Below are 24238 nucleotides of genomic sequence, written 5' to 3' on the forward strand. Positions count from 1 at the left end.
TTTCCGTTAGACTCTGGGTTGCCCAATTTAAACTATGTTTTGGTCCTGAAAATCCTCTGAGATGAGTTGATACTGGCACAGCATGAGCTTACAGTCAGTAGAGTGACGTTTGCTTGTGTGAGGGCATTACACACATACACACTCACTCTCTCTCACTCTCTCTCTCTCTCCCCCCTCTCTCCCCCCCTCTCTCTCTCTCTCTCTCTCTCTCTCTCTCTCTCTCTCCCCCCTCTCTCTCTCCCCCCCCCCCCTCTCTCTCTCTCTCTCTCTCTCTCTCTCTCTCTCTCTCTCTCTCTATCTCTCTCTCACGAGAGGTAAATCCATTACCCAGCTGATCCACACACTGGCTTCATGAACTCTACCACTGCTGTAAATGCTGAGGTCTGCTGTTTGCTGCACTCACAGGGAAAGTGCTTGGACTCAGACTAAATGTTTCATTATTATTCTAATTAATGGAGAAAATTAAATGGATCTGTTGTATTTAAGTGAATGATTTTTCACGTACTTTGTCACCAACTACAGTAGAGGGGGTTTATACTTCTGCCGCCCACTCCAGATACGAAATCCACATCTCTCTATGATCAGAAGAGCTTTGCTTGGTGAATGTTGTCATATATCTTGGGAGCACATTTACTGCTGTTGGAAGAGGAGATTACCCTTAATGTGGATCCTGTGGAAGAAATAATCAGTAATTATGGGCACTGAAGTGTACACTTGAAGCATCAGTTATGATAACTGAAGCGCATAAAATGGAGGTCACACTGCAAATCAATGGATGAACTGCTAATAAAAACATTTCAGCACATTGTAAATGCTCACATATAATGCACACGATGGCAGTCTGTTAACTAAGATTGTCTGACCCATTATGAGTTACAGAGAGCGGTGTAAAATTATTAAAGGTGACATATTATGCCCCTTTTCACAATATGTAATATAAACCTCTGGTGTCCCCAGAATGTGTCTGTGAAGTTTCAGCTTAAAATACCAGATCATTTATAATAGCTTGTCAAATTTGGGTGTGAGCAAAAACGCGACGTTTTTGTCCCTTTAAATGCAAATGAGCTTTAGCTCCGCCTCCGTTCAGAAGAGGGCGGAGTCTTCCAGCAATAACAAAACAAGCCAATCTCACTCATCCAGAATCCCAGAATAACCAGTAGCGAGTGCAGCCTTACGGAGAGACTCAGGAAGAGTTTCTGAATGTTAGTGGAGACATTTCTGTATGGATCTGTTCTGGATCGATTGCTCCTGTCTGCCTCGCTGCCTGCTGTGAGTGTGTTTGTTTGATTCGGTGCGATAAGCTCCGTCTTAGCCATATATTTCTTTGTTTTGAACCATCATTTTACTACCATTTCTAGTTGTTTATACTACTACATTTTACCCAACATCTCAGATTAACCTGACATCGCTAGCTTTTGTTATTAGTACTACTAGCACAAAACGCTAGTAATTCGCTAGCCTGTTAACGCGCCACCCGTGCGCTCAGCTATTTTATTTATTTATTTTTCTCTCGCGCGTCCGCGCCTTTGAGTTCATAAAAAGCTCAGGTGAGTAAGAATCACTCAACAAACACGGTGAGTAATGTCTTGTCCTGTTATTGTCACCTGCACTTCATGTCACATGTTTAGTATAGGCTTCTCTGTCGACAATATAGGATTTATATGTGATAAATGTAAGCAGACAGTTAGGTTGACAGAGAAGATTTCAGAATTAGAAACACGCATCCAAACTTTAATTGAGGATAGTAAGAGTGCTAGTGCTTTAGATGTTTTGGATGCGCATAGCATAGTGAACACTTTACATGAGTCGGTTCCGGCTGAAGTAGAGCCTGTGCAGCCGGGCAAATGGGTGACAGTGAGGGATCGCTCTAGTCGCGGATCTAAAAACCACTCTTCCGTTCCGATTACCATAACAAATCGATTTGCCCCGCTCAGTGAAACACCCACTGAGAATGATTGTGCCCTAGTTATTGGCGATTCTATTACACGGAACGTGAAAATAGAGACACCAACCACCATAGTCACATGTTTTCCGGGAGCCAGAGCGCCTGACATCAAAGCAAATTTAAAAGTGCTGGCTAATGCTAATCGTAAATTCTCTAAGATCATTATTCATGTCGGCACTAATGATGTTCGACTCCGCCAGTCGGAGATCACCAAAATTAATATTAAAGAGGTGTGTGAACTTGCAAGTACGATGTCAAGGACTGTAATTTGCTCTGGCCCCCTTCCTGTTCGCAGGAGTGATGAGATAGTCAGTAGATTGTGTTCGCTTAACGGTTGGCTGTCTAAGTGGTGTCCGCTTAATAATATAGAATTCATAGACAATTGGAAAAGTTTTTGGGGCAAACCTGACCTGTTGAAAAGAGATGGTATTCATCCCTCCTGGGATGGTGCTGCTCTTCTCTCTAGTAATATGGCTCATAGTCTTAGAGCTCAAACATGACAATCTGGGGCTCAGGTCAGGAAGCAGACAGACTGGCTTAACCGACTGTCTGCTAGCGGCCTCGCGTCACCAAGGTCAGATAAATCCCATCACATAGAGCCTCTTTCACCTAGCTATCATCATATAGAGACTGTGTCTGTTCCCCGAATTTGGAAATCCAAAAAAACGTTTAAACCCAACTAAGGTTAAAAATTTAATTGATGTTCAACAAATAAAAAACAGCTATAATACAGATGAGCAAATGCTAAAGCTTGGGTTGCTGAATATTCGATCGCTTACTTCAAAAGCACTCGTTGTTAACGATATGATTTCAGATAATAACCTAGATGTGCTGTGTTTGACAGAAACCTGGCTAAAACCAAACGATTACTGTCATGATTCTGCCTTCATGTCCTAGATCTTTCTTGTTTTGAGGCAGGATCATGATAGACCCATGTTTTGTGTACAAGCACATGGCCATTTGTTTGGGCCATGTGCTTGTGTTGTCTCGTCACATAACCCCGCCCCCTTGTTACCCTTGTTTAGTCATTATTAATCATCTGTGTCACCTGTTGTCATCTTTAGTTTCTCCCTATTTAATCCCCTTGTGTTTGCTGTCCTGTGCCGGTTCATTGCCAATCTTTATGTCGAATCATTTGTGAGTAACCTGTTGAGAAGTCTTGTGAAGTATTTGATCCTGTCTTAGCTGTTAGTTTATTGTTCTGTTTTCTGTCAGTCTTAGTCTAGTCTAGTTAGTCATCCCTGTCTTGTTTTGCCCCCTCGTGGGTTTTGTTTTCCCTGTTTTGTCTTAATAAATCTGTGTGTATTGCATACCGTCTGCGATTGGGTTCATCTCTCTGCAATCCCATGACAGAATGAACCGGCCAACATCGAACCCAGCAGACAGAATGTCCTCGCCTGTTGAGTCCCAAGCGGACCTTCTAATAGAGTGGTGGCACAAGACGAGCTCTGACGTCAGAATCGGCAAGCTGCCGATTCCTCCTCAAGGAGAAAGGTCCATTAAGGAGTACGCTCGGGTCGCTCATGAGAAGAGACTCTTTCTTCCTGACATGCTTCTCAACCGCTACTTCATAGCGGGTCTAAACGCTCCTCCGCCTCTTGCTGAACGGGAGAGGTTGGTAGACCGCCCGTTTGCTGACATGGTGGACTGCCTGTCACGAAGGGAGTTGCGGGGTTCCTCCTTGTCGTCACCCGCACCCAAGCTGTCAGTGATCCCGGAGGGTCGGGTCCTGGCTGTTGTTTCTCAAGGGGACCAGGCTCACTCCACTTCTCCCGAGGTCCCAGCCACTCCCGTTGATCTTCGTGGCAAACGAGGGAGGAGGACTTCGTGGGATTCTCCGTCGGAGTCATCCTCGACCGAGTCAGCGCTGCCTGAGACTGCCCTTCCAACTCAGGTCACAGATCCCGCTGAGCTTCTTCAACCGGTCACAAGTCCGGCTATGACTTCCACACCACGACCTAAGAGAAAGAAGAGGAGAAAGGGAGCCTCTTGTCCTTCGTCTCAGCCTGTCCCAGAGCCCGCTACTTCAAGCGCTGTTCCAGAGCCCGCTCCTGCAAGCGCTGTTCCAGAGCCCGCTCCTGCAAGCGCTGTTCCAGAGCCCGCTCCTGCAAGCGCTGTTCCAGAGCCCGCTCCTGCAAGCGCTGTTCCAGAGCCCGCTCCTGCAAGCGATGTTCCAGAGCCCGCTCCTGCAAGCGCTGTTCCAGAGCCCGCTCCTGCAAGCGCTGTTCCAGAGCCCGCTCCTGCAAGCGCTGTTCCAGAGCCCGCTCCTGCAAGCGCTGTTCCAGAGCCCGCTCCTGCAAGCGCTGTTCCAGAGCCCGCTCCTGCAAGCGCTGTTCCAGAGCCCGCTCCTGCAAGCGCTGTTCCAGAGCCCGCTCCTGCAAGCGCTGTTCCAGAGCCCGCTCCTGCAAGCGCTGTTCCAGAGCCCGCTCCTGCAAGCGCTGTTCCAGAGCCCGCTCCTGCAAGCGCTGTTCCAGAGCCCGCTCCTGCAAGCGCTGTTCCAGAGCCCGCTCCTGCAAGCGCTGTTCCAGAGCCCGCTCCTGCAAGCGCTGTTCCAGAGCCCGCTCCTGCAAGCGCTGTTCCAGAGCCCGCTCCTGCAAGCGCTGTTCCAGAGCCAGCTCCTGCAAGCGCTGTTCCAGAGCCAGCTCCTGCAAGCGCTGTTCCAGAGCCAGCTCCTGCAAGCGCTGTTCCAGAGCCAGCTTCTGCAAGCGCTGTTCCAGAGTCTGCAGTCATGAGGGCTGCAGAGCGAGCAGCGGCCGATTCAGCTGCTAAGGCTGTTTTGCGGTCGGTTTCGGCGAGCCACGAGATGCCGATTGTCATCGCTGTAAGAACCTTGTCCGAGTATCTGTCCTGTCTAGCCAAGATTCTGGAGATGCCTGTCCCAGCTGATGTGTCCAGTCCTGTCCCAGCTATTGTGTCCAGCCCTGTCCCAGCTGATGTGTCCAGCCCTGTCCCAGCTAATGTGTCCAGCCCTGTCCCAGCTAATGTGTCCAGCCCTGTCCCAGCAGATGTGTCCAGTCCTGTCCCAGCTGACAGGAGGATGTCTGTGTTCAGCCCTGTCCCTAATTTTGTGTCCAGCCCTGTCCCAGCATCACAGTCTACATCTTTCTTCACTCCCTTACCACCTGCCTCACCCATTGTCTTCGCTCCGCTGCCGGCTGTAGCTGTTCCCTCTGTCACCACTTCACCCCGGACTGTTTCCCCCAAGACTGTCCCTCGTGTGTCCCCATCCATGTCTGCCCGGACCCCTCGCCGTCAGCCCTCGTCCTGTCCACCCAAGACCCCTAGTCCACCCATCCACCCTGGACTGTCCCCCATGAACTCTGTGTTGTCTCCGCCTCCTCTTCCTTGTTTTTTATTTTTATTATGTCACCCCAATCCTGTCATTGTGTATTCATGTCTGCCTTTATTAGTTTTTGTCATGTATTGTTGGTTTGTGTCTATGTCTCAGTCGGTCTTGTCCCGTGTTTCATGTTCCCTCTAGGGAGCGTCTGGAAGCCGCTCCTTGGGGGGAGGGTTCTGTCATGATTCTGCCTTCATGTCCTAGATCTTTCTTGTTTTGAGGCAGGATCATGACAGACCCATGTTTTGTGTACAAGCACATGGCCATTTGTTTGGGCCATGTGCTTGTGTTGTCTCGTCACATAACCCCGCCCCCTTGTTACCCTTGTTTAGTCATTATTAATCATCTGTGTCACCTGTTGTCATCTTTAGTTTCTCCCTATTTAATCCCCTTGTGTTTGCTGTCCTGTGCCGGTTCATTGCCAATCTTTATGTCGAATCATTTGTGAGTAACCTGTTGAGAAGTCTTGTGAAGTATTTGATCCTGTCTTAGCTGTTAGTTTATTGTTCTGTTTTCTGTCAGTCTTAGTCTAGTCTAGTTAGTCATCCCTGTCTTGTTTTGCCCCCTCGTGGGTTTTGTTTTCCCTGTTTTGTCTTAATAAATCTGTGTGTATTGCATACCGTCTGCGATTGGGTTCATCTCTCTGCAATCCCATGACAGATTACATTACTTTAAATGAATCAACCCCGCAAGATTACTGTTATAAACATGAGCCTCGTCTGAAACGCAAAGGGGGTGGTGTTGCTGTAATCTATAGTAATAGTTTCAAAACCACTAAGAAATCAAGTTTTAAATATAATTCTTTTGAAGCATTGGTGCTTAATGTAAAAATATATAGTGTAAACGATAAATCACGTTTGAGATTTGTGCTGGCTACTGTATACAGGCCACCAGGGCACCATACAGACTTTATCAAAGAATTTGCGGACTTTCTATCAGAATTAATATTGACTGCAGATAAAGTACTAATTGTTGGTGATTTTAATATACACATCGATAATGAAAAAGATGCATTGGGATTGGCATTTAAAGACATTGTAAATTCAATTGGAGTTAGACAACACGTGTCAGGACCTACTCACTGTCGTAATCATACTCTAGATCTAATATTATCACACGGAATAGATGTTGATGCCGTTGAAATTCTGCAGCAGAGCGATGACATCTCAGATCATTATCTAGTCTCGTGTAATTTGCATTTAGCCAAGGCTGCAAAGCCGACTCCGTGTTTCAAATATGTGAGACCTATCACTTCTGCTACTAAAGATTGCTTTATTAATAATCTTCCTAATCAGTTTCATCATCTCAGCATCTCAGATAGCTTAGAAGAACTAGATATTACAACAGAAACGTTTAACTCTCTCTTTTCCAGCACTTTAGACACAGTTGCTCCGTTGCGCTTAAAGAAGATTAAAGAAAATAGTCCAATGCCGTGGTGCAACGAGCACACTCGGGCCCTTAAGAGAGCAGCCAGAAAAATGGAGCGCAACTGGAAGAAAACAAAACTAGAGGTATTTCGCATTTCATGGAAAGAGAGCTCAATTACTTACAGAGAGGCTTTAAAAGCTGCTAGATCTGCTTATTTTTCAACCCTATTAGAAGAAAATAAACATAATCCTAGGTATTTATTTGAAACGGTGGCTAAACTAACGAAAAATAAAGCTTCAAGCACCGAAGTTTCCAAGCAACACAGCAGTAATGACTTTATGAACTTCTTCACTTATAAGATTGATAATATCAGGGACAAAATTATAACTATGCAACCGTCTACTACAGTATCGCATCAGGCAGTGCATTGTAGTCTCCCTGAGGAAAAATTTGATTCATTCGTTGCTATAGGAGAGGAAGAATTTACTAAACTCATTAAATCATCTAAATCTACAACATGTATGTTAGACCCTATACCGACTAAGCTACTAAAAGAAATACTTCCAGAGGTCATAGATCCTCTTCTTAATATCATTAATTCGTCTTTGTCTCTAGGATACGTACCAAAAAACTTTAAGCTGGCTTTGATTAAACCGCTTGTTAAAAAAACGCAACTTGATCCTTCAGAATTAGTCAATTACAGGCCGATCTCGAATCTACCTTTTCTGTCAAAGATATTAGAAAAGGCAGTATCCTCACAACTGTGTTCCTTTCTTGAAAGAAATGATATCTGCGAGGATTTCCAGTCCGGATTTAGACCGTACCATAGTACCGAGACAGCTCTCGTTAGAGTCTTATCATCCGATCGTGGTTGTATCTCTCTATTAGTGTTACTCGATCTTAGTGCTGCATTTGACACCATCGACCACAACATTCTTTTAAATAGATTAGAACATTATGTTGGCATTACGGGAAATGCACTAGCATGGTTTAAATCATACTTATCTGACCGTTATCAGTTTGTAGCAGTAAATGATGAGATGTCTCATCGATCACAAGTTCAGTATGGCGTACCACAAGGCTCAGTACTAGGACCGCTGCTGTTCACTCTGTACATGCTACCCTTAGGAGATATCATTAGGAAACATGGCATTAGCTTTCACTGTTATGCCGATGATACTCAGCTCTATATTTCTTCAAAACCTAACGAAACTTATCAATTCACAAAATTAACGGAATGCAAAGCGGATATAAAAAATTGGATGACTTGTAATTTCCTACTTCTAAATTCTGAAAAAACAGAGTTTCTAATTATTGGACAAAAAACTTCCTCACGTAATAATCTAGAATACTGTCTAACACTTGATGACTGCTCTGTTAAGTCTTCGTCGTCGGTTAGGAACCTGGGTGTGCTCTTTGATTCCAATCTTTCATTTGAAAGTCACGTGTCTAGTATCTGTAAAACTGCATTTTTCCATCTTAAAAATATATCTAAATTACGTCATATGCTCTCATTGACAAATGCGGAACAATTAGTTCATGCGTTCATGACCTCAAGGCTAGATTATTGTAATGCTCTACTGGGTGGTTGCCCTGCACGCTTAATAAACAAACTACAGCTGGTTCAAAACGCAGCAGCTCGAGTTCTTACCAGAACCAGGAAGTATGACCATATTAGCCCAGTTCTGTCAAAACTGCATTGGCTCCCTATTAAACATCGCATAAATTTTTAAATATTGCTGATTACTTACAAAGCACTGAATGGTTTAGCTCCGCAGTACTTGAGCGAGCTCTTAACGCATTATAGTCCGTCACGTCTATTACGATCTCAAAATTCCGGCCAGTTGATTATACCTAGAATATCAAAATCCACTGCTGGCGGTAGATCCTTTTCCTATTTAGCACCAAAACTCTGGAACAGTCTTCCTACCATTGTCCGGGAAGCAGACACACTCTGTCAGTTCAAAGCCAGATTAAAGACACATCTCTTTGACCTAGCATTCACATAATACATTATAGACTTCTATAATTTAATGTTATGCTGCATAGATTAGGTCAGCCGGAACCGGGAACACTTCCCAAAAATCCTGATGTACTCGTTACATCATGAGAAGAATGGCATCTACGCTAATTTTAGTGTCTGTGTTTATCCCAAGGTTTTTCCTGCAGCCTGCCGGATCCAGGCCGTATCCAGATCTGACGAAGGACCTTCACCTGGACCGATGACAACGCAGTGCTGAAGTGCCAACTAGTCTCTCCCTATGGAGGATCCCACTACCACTATACAGATAAAGTGTTGTCGGGAAAATTCGTCTCGCGGTCCTACCCCAAAGCAACAAATAAAATAAAATTCCTTATCAAAATTTATAAGGAAAGACAAGTATTTTGTTTAGGCTTGGCTTGTAGGGAATTCCAAACCTGCGTATATTCTAACGCACATAACTATAGAACCCATTCTAAATGCGCATGTGACCGCCATCAGCGTTTCTCACAGGTTCGCGTTTAAAGTCTGTGTAGAGAGAATGGTGTCGTCTTAGCGGCCCCTAATTTAATAACAAATGATCATTGCGACGGAACCAAGTCAATTAAAACTAATTTTAGATGGAAATAACTTAACTCTGCTGTAAAGCCGAAACAATCTCTGTTACCTTAAATTATACGCTTATCTCTGTAAAGCTGCTTTGAGACTATCTACATTGTTAAAAGCGCTATATAAATGAAGATGACTTGACTTGACTTGACTCTGTAGTTGTTGTGGAGTTACACTGATCATCTCATCATCATGTTGAACTTCTCCACAAGTGTCCACAGTTCCTGAGGTCTTTATAAGACAGCGGTGACATGTTCTGGTCAATAGTGTTCAGTGCTCGTCTGTGCTCAACCACAGAACAGCTTCAGGCTCTGCTGGATCTTCATCATTGCGTTAGAACTGGTCTCTGTTGTCGCGTGTGGAACCAAATGTCGGCTGGTGTGTGTAAACGTGCAGATTAAGGGCCGGTAATATTATAATAAGATCCTCTTCATACGTCAGAAGGAGAGCGAAATCTGATCGGCTCATTTTCTGACATGCTTGCAGAGAAAGACTCACCAGAACACAGTTACTGGGTTTCACTTTTCAAGTTTTCTGGGTTGGTAGAAGCACTGGTCACCCGATTATCACTTAAACACGGGAAAAGTCAGATTTTCATGATATATCCCCTTTAAATAAACATTATTTAATACAAAAATATTTAAATTGTTATTATTATTATTATTATCATCATTGTAATTATTATTAAGAAAACAATTCAGAATTATAATTAGAAATGCATTTTATTATTCTACATACGCACATTTAATTGCACATTTATGTGGACTTTTGAAGCCAACTGTATTCCTTAAAAAGTTGGTTCGCAGGGAATGACATAAATCTGCATTGCAAACATATTTTGACAGTCAGGACTTTAGTCAGTGATTGGCCTGAAGAAAACAGCAGCATAAACTCATCACTTTCAGCATCATTCTCTCATTTGTCCATTAAAACCCTCCAAACAGCCAGCAGATCCTCAGACCCGCTGTGTGTGTCCGCTGAGGTTTAGTGGGAATGCTGTCGGTCAACGGGAGAGAAGCTCAGGCCTTCATCGCTCCCGCGGGAAACGGACTCAATCCTCTTGTTCCTGGACCACAGAGAGATGCTGCGCTCAGAAGAGAAGCAATGCATCAAACGCCGGCACAGGCCTGCAGATAACAGCTCAGCCGGAGGAATAATACACTTGATTGAATTAGCCATCCATTTCTCGGCATGCTCGTAAATCTGGGATGCCTTGATCTCGCTGGCAGCCGAAGGGGGCCTGGACTGAAAAGAGAGACGGCCTCTCAGCCACGGCAATCACAATGAGCCTGAGCCCAGAGAGAGTTAATGCACGACTGTGTCTGAAAGCTTATCCCTTTAATCTGGGAGAGGCGGACAGGGACCTTCGCCTGGGACAGACTCCATCCCTGAGCCTCTGGATGTCAGAGGACACGTCATTATGATGCCTAATAGATTCAGAGGAACACAAATACAATGAACGAATATGCTGGAAAAACATCTAATGCATATGTTGTGTCATCAGCGGCTTTCAAAATATTCGAACCCCCCATTTTACTACAGCAACCATTCATTTCTAATGGAGATTCAGATCTGATTTCTGCTTCGGATGAACGGACACAACCATCGGATGTGCCGAATCCAGTCCAAACTATGAGTGTGAGGTAATGTTCTGAACAATGGACTGTTATGGATAAAACAAGTCAAAAATAATTACAGTGTAGCTCAATCCTCCCTCCAAAAGTCATGGCAGCTTTTAACCTACAGTGTACGGGAAGCTGTTCATTAGTTACAAGTTAACAGAGGGTAAAGATGTCCTTTATTGGAGACACAATCAAAAACTTCTCTTTATAAGTGAAAAGGAGGCTTCAAAGACAAACCAAAAGTTCATTATGACTGCCACTAGAGGAGCTGCGACTGTCAGATCAGATCCAATCAAAATTCACGACACTATTACCTTAAAAAGGAGAATACTTTCATTAGAATACAGAATTCCGACCTTCATACGAGGTCATGCATCTGTGCTTCTACAGGCCTCAGTACAGCTGCATCAGTTCCAGTTCACATTCTGTCATCAAACCTCAATGACTTTCATGAAGAACGTCTCGGATTACGAATGTACTTCTTGTTCCCTGAGAAGGGAAGGAAATGCTGCCGCTTTGGGAACGCCTCTGTGTGATTGAGTCTGAAGCAACTGTGTGAAATCAATCCAGTGGCATGACAGATGACAGACGGGGTGACGGTAGGACCGGGACGCTATAAAGCCCAAAAAAAACATGGTCAGCTTCTAATAGGTCGAAGCAAGAGATCACCGTGACGCAGGGAGTATAGCAGGGAGATCATCACGCTTCACATTTTGGGAATGAGGATAGGCCAGACTTCTGTCTGTGTGAATCACTGCGAGCACACTAAGACGAGAGCACCTGAGAACCAGGTCCAGATTGTAAAATCCTACAAATGTGAGTGGAGAAGACCAGCCTGCCTCACCACAGAGGAGACGTGTCACCAACCGGTTTCTCCCCAGGGATACACCCAAAGGGACATGGCCTCCACATACACCTTCAGTGTGGAAGGGGAAAACCCTGAGGAAAAATGATCCTGCAGGAACTCCAGCACTGAACCAGCAGCAGTTAACTGGTCCCACTGCCGAGATCAGCACCATGAAGGGAAAAACCTCCACATGCACAGTTAATAATAATAATAATAATGCATTTTATTTGAAGGCGCCTTTCTGAACACCCAAGGACACCTTACAGCAAACAACTAATGAAATAATAACAATATAAAAATGAAAAAAAAAAAATAATAATTTACAGTAAAATTACATCCATCACACAAAGAAAAGAATGCTGCAATTCACACATAAGCCTGAGTAAAAAGATAAGTTTTTAGACGGGATTTAAAAATTTGAAGACTGTCACAATTCCGTATATTGGGGGGAAGCGAATTCCACAACCGAGGCGCCACAAAACTAAAAGTTCTCGCTCCCATTGTAGTTAAGCGAATACGTGGCGACACAAGAGAAATAGAGTGAGACGATCTCAGAGAACGAGAAGGAGTATAAATGTTTAAAAGATCAGTGAGATACGGTGGAGCCAAATTATGTAAAGCCTTAAATGTGAGAAGCAGAATTTTAAAATCAATACGGTACTTAACTGGAAGCCAATGTAATTGTTGAAGAATTGGAGTGATGTGCTCGCGCAAAGAAGTCCTAGACAGGACACGTGCCGCTGAGTTTTGAACCAGTTGGAATTTACGATGAAGTTTTGTAGGAAGACCAGAGAGAAGAGCATTACAGTAATCAATTCGTGAAGTGACCAGCGCATGAATTAGAATTGCTGTGCTGCTCTTAGTGAGAGAAGGACGAAGACGGCTAATATTACGCAAATGAAAATATGCGGCGCGTGTAATGTTATTTACATGTTCTTCAAAGGAGAGTGTGCTGTCCAGGATGACACCCAGACTCCTGACCTGTTGAGAAGGATAAATTTCAGTATTGTCAATAACTAAAGAAGGACAATCAGATTTAGCCAAAGTTGATTTAGTACCTACTAATAAAACTTCGGTTTTGTCACTATTTAGTTTGAGGAGGGAATTCTGGAGGGAAGTATGTCTTCAGGGCCAAACCCACAGCTTCCATAACTCTGATCGGGGGTGAGGGATTGTGCCCTGCAGGGGAGAGCCGTCGAGGTGGACTCAAGGTCCGAGAACCACACTCGGGCCGGCCAGAACGGGGCTACTAGCAGTAGACTGACCCTGTCCCGGCGGACTCTCTCCAGAACTCCCGGGAGTAGAGCGATCAGGGGGAAACGTACAGACGTAGCCTCGGCCATGGCATCAACGGATCTGGGTGAGTGAGGGAGAACCAACGTGTGTCGTTTCCTGAGACGCACAGAGATCCACTTCTGCTAGGCTGAACACTCCCCATATGAGCTCCACCACTCAGGGTGAAGTCTCTGTTCCCCGGGCCTCAGCCCTGCCTCCACAGCTCCTAAGGTTTGGTACGCTGGATTGTGTCGACTCTCAGGGAGACAACGGGAGGATCTGGCGTGCTGGTCTGCATAGCGAGCACGAACGCGGACCCCGCTGATGATTTATGTTAGAGACCAACGATGTGTCTGCGAACAAACACATGATGGACCCTGAGCTGAGCGGCCTTCCCTTCCTCTCCCCAGCCCGAGGGAAGCATCTGTCGTGAGCGGGACGCAATGACAATGAGCTCCTGACCGGGAGCTTGGGATGGGAACCAAGGCTTCCTCCACATCACCTGTGCGTAACCGCGATCATGCGGAGTGGGTTCCCTCGGGGAAAACCCTGGTCTCGCGCCTCCACTGCAAGGGTCTCATGTACAGCAGGCCAAAAGGCATCAGTGCCATCTGACACAACAGTCTCTGAAACTGTTTGGCAGTGAGTGATTGGCCTAGCTTTATCTGGTGTACGGCTGTGAGAGACGATACAAGCAGGAGACAGACGTGCCTGCATCATCATCGAATCCCACACCACGCCTAGAAAAGTGGAGAAAGCACACTCTTGGCATTCAGCCTTAACTCTTTCATAGAAGCGAGGACAACATCTCGATGCCAATCCACCATCTGATCTGATTGTGCTAAGATTAGCCAATCGTCGGTATAGTTTAGCACGTGGACTCCCCCGAGAGCTAGACCGAAGCGAAGAACCTGATATTTGTACGCTTCTCCCCCGAGAGTGAACCTCAGGAACCTCCTGTGTCACTATGTCCTGTGTCCTGAGTCACAAACTGCTTTAAGGTCAATATTTTGTTACTCGAGTTTTCTGACCGAGCGATTTAGATGCTGCAGATCTAAAATGGGATGCAACCGCCCAATCTTCTTTGGAGCGATGAAGTACCGTCTGTAAAACCGAGCTCTGTCTCGGGTGGAGGAACACATTTTATGGCCTCCTAGCCCAAGAGAGTCTTTACTTACTGTTCCGTTACCAGAGCCAGTGGTTAAACGAATTCACACACACACACACACACACACACACACACACACACACACACACACACACACACACACACACACATCCAGTCCACCTAACTTGCATGTCATTGGACCGCGGGGGAAACCGGAGCGCCTGAAGGAATCCCACACTGACACAGAGAGAACACAGCCCAGGCTCATTGGAAAACCGTACCTGTGGCAACATTTCTGCAAAACACGTTGCGCCGCGCTCGTTTCACGACAGCTTCTAAGTGAAATGTCCAGTGAGTGGCGCTAAAAGCTTTTTTTTTTTTTTTAGAACAGATGAACGTGAACATGGCAACGTTTTATTACGTTGGAATTTGCAAGTTTCACTGCAGTTATGAATTGAAATATCCGGTGAGTGGAGCCAAAAGATTAATGCTCCATTTTAAAATAACGTACACCTACACTAAAGCATAAACCTACCAGATAGTGTTAACAAAAGCAAATGTGACATAAAAACACAATTGTAACCATGCCATTTTAGCTTGTTTTTGAACTCTTTTATTGCGATTCGTCTTTCAAGGGATTCAAACCCGAACTCTCTGCATTACAAGTACAATTCTGTACAGCTGAGCTACCGAGCAAGCTTGGTGTATCAGTAAAACCGAACATACTGAGCTGGTTAATGAAGAAAACTCCAAAATATATTCGTTTACAAATCATACACTATGGTAAAAAGTGTTTTGAGGTCATAACATAATTGTGCAAGCTGCTACGTGAAAACAAGTCTTTCTTAATCCATAATCTGCCCCTGTAATCATAATTATCTGTGAAAAAGGATGAAAAGTGCTTGCTGTTTTACTGCTTCTAGTGTTCATTTCCATTAGAAACTGCAGTGATATGTACATATTGGTACAGATTTTGTAAAAATGTTGCCATAAGTTAGTCTTTCCAATGAGCCTGTGTGGAGAGAGGACATGTAAACTCCACACACACTTCCAAACACTCCTGGCTCCGGAAGACCATCCTGCTGCCCGAACAAACAACTTAATGTTTTATAGGAACAACAAAATTGTGTGTGTTGAAGCACAGAGGCATGGAGGGCTAGAGAAAGTAGAAAAAACATGGCTTTTTTAACACAGCATCTCAATCCTCTCGGACCCTTCAGACTCGGACCGAACGCTGTGCAGGACTATCAATATCCGTGTCTTTCGATGCCCTTTTGTGTGTGTGTGTTTCCCGAAGGCCACACTGAGCTGGACGAGAAAACTCAGGTACATGCTGGAGGAGTTTCTGAGACCTGACCAGCAAGCTAAGCCTCACACACACACACACACACACACACACACTCTCAAGCTAAGCCTCACACAACAACGTCTGCTGCAGGGCTTTATATATTATACAGACGCGCAGCGCTGAGTCTGGAAACATTAAATCATTGTGTTCTGCTACGTCTTAATAATTCAAGTCACTGAATTGTCATCCGTTTTGTAGGCTCAAACCCGAGACGCTGGTTATAATGTGAGTTTGCCCCACACTGTGAGGTGGATCAGGGAAACCGCTGATAATGACGGGGTCGTGCGATGACAATGATTCAAAGACTCACAATGACTCAGTTAATTGCTCTAACCTTTTCTTGCCAAGCTGGAGGGGAATGTGGCTCGTTGTTCAGCTTCATTGATTGCTGGATTTGCTGATTTATGTCATGACAGGCCCAAAGTAAGACATGACGCTCACTAACAATATCACACTATCACAAAACAAACAGAAGATTTAAGGACGAGCACATATAGAGACACTGAAAAGAATGAAAACCTGGTCAAAATTTAGCATCACTAACCCAACCTAAACACATCAATTTATACCAACAGAACTAATGCTGATAAATCAGGTAAAATATGCGTATTAAAAATAAGCTCCTCAGGTATGAATCGCTGTAGTTTCCAGATGAAATACTGTATCAGCCTGATCTCATTAGTGTTCGCATGTATTCATACCTAACAACTGCTCATTTTACTGTAGATATACTAACCCTAACCCTACTGTAGATATACCTAACTTAACAATAAAAAAACATAATATACAGATAAATATGCAGTATATAGATATTTTTAATCAGCTGTCCCACGGCCAACAAAATAAGAAGTAAATGATGAAATAATGAGAGAATTTATACATTTGAACATTTATGAAAAAAAATCAACCTATGCATTCCATTAATTAAATATTTTATGAACCTAAAATGATTTGTAAACATATAAATGTCCCTAAGACCTGGTTTCACAGACAGGGCTTAGATTAAGCCAAGGTTAAACCTTAGTTCGTTTAAGCAGCTTTTATAATTGTGCCTTAGAAAAAAACATTACTGTGTGAATCTTGAGACAAAACAGTGGCAGTGACGTATTTTAAGAAATGTTTTTAGTTAAAACAGCTCAAACATGTATTTTACTCTGGGACTAGATTAAGCCTTGTCTGTGAAACCTGGGGAAATGCTTAGGTTTTAGATTTAATATTTTACTTTAATATTATATATATATATATATATATATATATATATATATATATATATATATATATATATATATATATATATGTATATATATATATATATATATATATATTGTCGATGCAAATAAAAAATGAATTAAAGCACTTTGCATATGTAATCTCCTCCTTCACCCTGAAAACACCTTTCTCTACGATCACTGAGATCACACTGGAAACGTTCAGTATTCAGGTTATGCCACCTGGACATAAAATAAATAAATTCTTACTATGCAAATGCATATATATATATATATATATATATATATATATATATATATATATATATATATATATATATATATATATATATATATATATTTTTTTTTTATTATTTTTTTTATTATTCAGTACAGAATGTGCATACTTATAAAAGTCTACTTCTTACTCCATAGATGTATCTTACTTTATTGTTATTTTTATTCTTTATCCTACTTTTTTGCATTTCTATTGCTTTGTGTGTGTGCATGTATTTATGTTCAGCAAATTCCTAGTGTGTGTTGTACAAATGTAGCTCATCTGAATCTCAGTGTATCGACTTTTAAAGAGATTTTTAAGTCTAACCACTAAATCTACTTGGATGTGTATTTATTAATTAAAATTGAAATGCAAAATGAAACCCCATCAGCCGACTTTGGCATTGCTATAGTGTTGTGTAGAGCGACTGGAAAACCTCGACAACAAGATATTCTAAACCTGTTATAATCTACAGTATGCTATATCTATATCTACCTCATGCTGTTCTTTTCCATACAAATTCAACACTATATATCTCAAATCATCTGAAGCCTCATGACAACTATCACAACTGAAGTCATTATTAACGTGTGCGTCCGTTCAGCACATCTCACCCAGAAACTACAGTGATTTGTTCCCGCAGAAATGATGCGATGGTTTGGCAAAGACATTCACATAGTGATCCAGGTGGGATTGAGTTATTGATATTAGTATTGATATTAGGTTAGTATTCAGTTGTCAGTGACAGTAGCAGGGATGCGTTCCTCTCGTGGGCGAGCCCGTTTTACTCCTGAAACGCTCTGGCCAAATCCACGATTCTGTCTCGGCATGCGAGTCTCCGAGTCGCTCTCCTCCAGCCATCCTGCCGAATCCCGCAGTCAGAGGACAGATCTTCTGAGCCGCCAGACGGCTTGTTTTACTCAGAGACGTCTCCAGGTGGTGTGTGTCCCGCGCAGATGAACGACGAAGACCTGAACCCTGTGTGTGTGTGTCAGAGTCGGTGAGGATCTGACACTCGGGTCTCTCACAGATCTCATTATGCCAGACCTTCGGCTCGGGCCTGAAGGGTTCAGACACATGTCCTTGACCCTCAGAAACGAGCGCTGATGTTTCTCACAGTGGCGTATGGAGAACCGGCATTGCATTGGGTGGCGTTTGCTTCAAAACACGATGAGCCATTGGGAAACTAGAGTATATGTGTGGATGTCAATGCAAACGCCTTTTGTTACTATCAGTGGTATATGAAGTGACTATTCATGCTCAGATCCCTTAGTCCACAAATAAATGAAAAGAGCTTATTTCTGCAGACTCATGAAACTCATAATAGATCAATGAAGCACTATCTGATCAAACTGATGTTTTCAAAACGTCGCAATATCGTCTGCATTCCAGCCGAAATATGATGTTGCTCACTGTTTGTTTTTCTGAATGTGAAGAATCTGATGAATTGCAGTTGATCTGTGCAGTTGATCTTCAGCAGAAGCACATGTGAATCTAAAGGCCGTGTGTTCGACAGCGGATTCCTGTTTTCATTACACATGCGAATATTGCTCTTACATTCTTGATCGGCCAAGACAGGACTTCATCCCGATATCAAATCAAGTCAGCAATGAAATCTGACTACAACACTTTAGATGCTGCTTCTGTAGCTCAAATCATACTAAAATTATTATATATATATATATATATATATATATATATATATATATTTCATACTGGTCCAGCTATTAAAAAGGTTTCTTGCTCTCTTAACTGCCCATTGATCAGTGCTTTATCTACAGATGGTCCGTCTCTCTCTGTCTCTGAAAAAATATTAGCAGTGTTATGGATGCACTGATATTAAAATTCTGCCCGATACCAATGAATAGATAACTGATATGGTATTAATATTTCATGCATCCCTAACCAGAGATTATGCCCTTACCTGAAGGAAAAGATGAATCTGAATAACCTTTGAAACAGTGCTCAGGTTATTGAGCCCAGCACATGAAATGAAGACGTATCAACTATATTATAACCGAATGACCTGTTTTGTTCTGATATTGTCATGTTTGTCCCTCAGCACAAGCACAGAGTTCAGTGTGTGTGTTCAGACACTCGGATACAAACTCAAAGAAATAAAAGACGACACAAGAGAATAAACCTGCAATACTCAAAATGACAAATCATCCAAAGTCAGGAGAGAAACTGGCTTCTGACAATTGGAAAATGAATCTCTGAGGGAAGACGTTTTGAGATTATAAAGATTATAATAAAGAAGGTAATGCCATTTCAATAGCAGATGTCTCATGGGAACCCATGCGGTGTCGAGCGCCTGGAGAAACATTAGCTGGAAAACGGGTAAAGCGGTTCCTTTACTTCAGAGACGTAAGATGAAGAGGCAATGACTGAGCATCTTTAATAACGGAATAAACCATTGAAGATTTACTGCTTTTATTCCACATCTATTTGCTGGTTTGAAATGAAAGACCGCAGGGAGGAGCAAAAAAGTTTGACAAAAATATTTTAATGTAATATAAAAAACATGTATTAAAAATAAAAGAATTTAGAGGCTCTTGGCACCAAAAAATTGCTAGTGTGCCACAATAGTATAAAATTAGGGCTGCACGATTAATCGCAATATACATGAAATCGCACTTAAACCGATTTGTCTGATGAAGTCTGAAGTCTGTGATTGTAATGTGCAGCTTGTCAGTGCCGTACGGCTCAGGAAACGCGGCTCACTCTGAAAGCCAGAGTTTGAGTCGCTTATAACGAGCATTTGAAACAGCAACACGAGTCAAACATCTTTCCAGACATGAGACGCATTTATGAACATTTAATAACACGCTTTTCCTCCAAACTCACTTCATGAGGACAGCTGAGCTCCTCCTTCTGTGAGATGATGTGTGTGTGTGTGTGTGTGTAAGGACAGCTGAGCTCCTCCTCCTGTGAGATGATGAGCTTCTGACACAGAATAAGGCATGAGTGTTTATTACTCATGTTTAATCAAAGTGTTTCAATGTGTACACATACGCATTAAAAATGGACAGACTTTCTCTTCTGGAAAGACGGACCAGTACTCAGATTTCTGTCCAATCAAACGCTCTATGAGATGAGAATGTCCCGCCCCCAAAACACCCTACAGCCAATCAGCACACTCGTTTACCTGCAGCTTATTCCGGAGGATGCCTCTTGTCCTCTACAAAGACAGTCACTCTATTCTTCTTCTAACAGGTTGTAAACTGAAGTTGGCTCCTGATGAATGCGGTGTTTAAGATCTACAACACAAAGGTCACGTGACAAAACACACACTCGCTCGAGACATGCTGTACGCGTGAGCTTTATCAACTCCTCATGTGGGCTTCAGTTCTCAGACAGCATTAAGAGAACAGCCAGCAATGACAGCAAAATCATAATCATAATCAGCACAGGTGGATGAGTCAACTGTGTGTAGATCAAGCTGGTGTGTGAGATAAGACTGATCTGTGTGTGTCCTCAAGCTTCAGGCCTCGTGTTCATCACTGCTGGATCAACATTTGTGGATCACACACACACACACACCGCTGGTGAACACACACGTGTCACGGGACGCCAGTCTTTCAGCTTGATTAAACATGAGAAGTGCCGTTCATCATTCGTCACATAACACACACACGGCTCTGGCATCCACACGTACAGCACTTACACTAGTTATTATTTAAAGGATTCTTCAACAACCACACAAACCCGACCCAGCTGCCAGCCATAACCCAAGACCTTGAGCACTGACACATACAGCCGTGAACTTTGACCCCGGGAGTCACTAAATCTGCCTTCAGCATCAACAGTCTGATCCAGAAATGACACATTGCAGTCGCAGTGTCGCACTATCCTCGATGTGAACCCAGTCTCACTGGTGTTCCACACAGCTCTCGTCCTGGGAAATACTGTCACACCTGTGGGCAAATATCTCCAGGTTTGGGAGAGTTGCAGGTAAGAGGCAGAGAGAGAGAGAGAGAGAGAGAGAGAGAGAGGCAGAGAGAGAGAGAGCGCGAGAGAGAGAGAGAGAGAATATTTTGGCTAGAAGTGGACTATATCGGGTCTCTAGTTAACCTACTCATAGCTGGACTATATCGGGTCTATAGTTAACCTACTCATAGCTGGACTATATCGGGTCTCTAGTTAACCTACTCATAGCTGGACTATATCGGGTCTCTAGTTAACCTACTCATAGCTGGACTATATCAGGTCTATAGTTAACCTACTCATAGCTGGACTATATCGGGTTTATAGTTAATCTACTCATAGCCGGACTATATCGGGTCTATAGTTAATCTACTCATAGCCGGACTATATCGGGTCTATAGTTAATCTACTCATAGCCGGACTATATCGGGTCTATAGTTAACCTACTCATAGCTGGACTATATCGGGTTTATAGTTAACCTACACATAGCCGGACTATATCGGGTCTATAGTTAACCTACTCATAGCTGGACTATATCGGGTCTATAGTTAATCTACTCATAGCCGGACTATATCGGGTCTATAGTAAACCTACTCATAGCCGGACTATATCGGGTCTATAGTTAACCTACTCATAGCTGGACTATATCGGGTCTATAGTTAACCTACTCATAGCTGGACTATATCAGGTCTATAGTTAACCTACTCATAGCTGGACTATATCGGGTCTATAGTTAATCTACTCATAGCCGGACTATATCGGGTCTATAGTTAACCTACTCATAGCTGGACTATATCGGGTTTATAGTTAACCTACACATAGCCGGACTATATCGGGTCTATAGTTAACCTACACATAGCCGGACTATATCATGTCTATAGTTAACCTACTCATAGCTGGACTATATCGGGTCTATAGTTAACCTACTCATAGCTGGACTATATCAGGTCTATAGTTAACCTACTCATAGCCGGACTATATCGGGTCTATAGTTAACCTACTCATAGCTGGACTATATCGGGTCTCTAGTTAACCTACTCATAGCTGGACTATATCGGGTCTCTAGTTAACCTACTCATAGCTGGACTATATCAGGTCTATAGTTAACCTACTCATAGCTGGACTATATCGGGTTTATAGTTAATCTACTCATAGCCGGACTATATCGGGTCTATAGTTAATCTACTCATAGCCGGACTATATCGGGTCTATAGTTAATCTACTCATAGCCGGACTATATCGGGTCTATAGTTAATCTACTCATAGCCGGACTATATCGGGTCTATAGTTAACCTACTCATAGCTGGACTATATCGGGTTTATAGTTAACCTACACATAGCCGGACTATATCGGGTCTATAGTTAACCTACTCATAGCTGGACTATATCGGGTCTATAGTTAACCTACTCATAGCTGGACTATATCGGGTCTATAGTTAACCTACTCATAGCTGGACTATATCAGGTCTATAGTTAACCTACTCATAGCTGGACTATATCAGGTCTATAGTTAACCTACTCATAGCTGGACTATATCGGGTCTATAGTTAATCTACTCATAGCCGGACTATATCGGGTCTATAGTTAACCTACTCATAGCTGGACTATATCAGGTCTATAGTTAACCTACTCATAGCTGGACTATATCGGGTCTATAGTTAACCTACTCATAGCTGGACTATATCAGGTCTATAGTTAACCTACTCATAGCTGGACTATATCGGGTCTATAGTTAATCTACTCATAGCTGGACTATATCGGGTCTATAGTTAATCTACTCATAGCCGGACTATATCGGGTCTATAGTTAACCTACTCATAGCTGGACTATATCGGGTTTATAGTTAACCTACACATAGCCGGACTATATCGGGTTTATAGTTAACCTACACATAGCCGGACTATATCGGGTCTATAGTTAACCTACACATAGCCGGACTATATCGGGTCTATAGTTAACCTACTCATAGCTGGACTATATCGGGTCTATAGTTAACCTACTCATAGCTGGACTATATCAGGTCTATAGTTAACCTACTCATAGCCGGACTATATCGGGTCTATAGTTAACCTACTCATAGCTGGACTATATCGGGTCTCTAGTTAACCTACTCATAGCTGGACTATATCGGGTCTCTAGTTAACCTACTCATAGCTGGACTATATCAGGTCTATAGTTAACCTACTCATAGCTGGACTATATCGGGTCTATAGTTAACCTACTCATAGCCGGACTATATCGGGTCTATAGTTAACCTACTCATAGCCGGACTATATCGGGTCTATAGTTAACCTACTCATAGCTGGACTATATCGGGTCTATAGTTAACCTACTCATAGCTGGACTATATCAGGTCTATAGTTAACCTACTCATAGCTGGACTATATCGGGTCTATAGTTAACCTACTCATAGCCGGACTATATCGGGTCTATAGTTAACCTACTCATAGCTGGACTATATCGGGTCTCTAGTTAACCTACTCATAGCTGGACTATATCGGGTCTCTAGTTAACCTACTCAAAGCTGGACTATATCAGGTCTATAGTTAATCTACTCATAGCTGGACTATATCGGGTTTATAGTTAATCTACTCATAGCCGGACTATATCGGGTCTATAGTTAATCTACTCATAGCCGGACTATATCGGGTCTATAGTTAATCTACTCATAGCCGGACTATATCGGGTCTATAGTTAACCTACTCATAGCTGGACTATATCGGGTTTATAGTTAACCTACACATAGCCGGACTATATCGGGTCTATAGTTAACCTACTCATAGCTGGACTATATCGGGTCTATAGTTAATCTACTCATAGCCGGACTATATCGGGTCTATAGTAAACCTACTCATAGCCGGACTATATCGGGTCTATAGTTAACCTACTCATAGCTGGACTATATCGGGTCTATAGTTAACCTACTCATAGCTGGACTATATCAGGTCTATAGTTAACCTACTCATAGCTGGACTATATCGGGTCTATAGTTAATCTACTCATAGCCGGACTATATCGGGTCTATAGTTAACCTACTCATAGCTGGACTATATCGGGTTTATAGTTAACCTACACATAGCCGGACTATATCGGGTCTATAGTTAACCTACACATAGCCGGACTATATCGGGTCTATAGTTAACCTACTCATAGCTGGACTATATCGGGTCTATAGTTAACCTACTCATAGCTGGACTATATCAGGTCTATAGTTAACCTACTCATAGCCGGACTATATCGGGTCTATAGTTAACCTACTCATAGCTGGACTATATCGGCTCTATAGTTAACCTACTCATAGCCGGACTATATCAGGTCTATAGTTAACCTACACATAGCCGGACTATATCGGGTCTATAGTTAACCTACACATAGCCGGACT

At 42.9% G+C, this 24238-nt stretch overlaps 1 protein-coding gene across 1 annotated transcript in view; it reads right to left on the bottom strand.

Moving 5' to 3' along the window:
• Positions 1-505: 505 nt before the first annotated feature.
• The window catches only part of foxk2a (forkhead box K2a), a 54573-nt gene continuing 30840 nt past the window's right edge, over positions 506-24238 (bottom strand). Inside the window, exon 10 of the transcript XR_014032046.1 lies at positions 506-670. The gene's annotated coding sequence lies outside the window, so the exon portion shown is untranslated. The remainder of the gene's footprint in view (positions 671-24238) is intronic.

The sequence above is a fragment of the Scardinius erythrophthalmus genome (assembly GCF_964197995.2).
Source record: "Scardinius erythrophthalmus genome assembly, chromosome: 18".
Lineage (NCBI taxonomy): Eukaryota > Metazoa > Chordata > Actinopteri > Cypriniformes > Leuciscidae > Scardinius > Scardinius erythrophthalmus.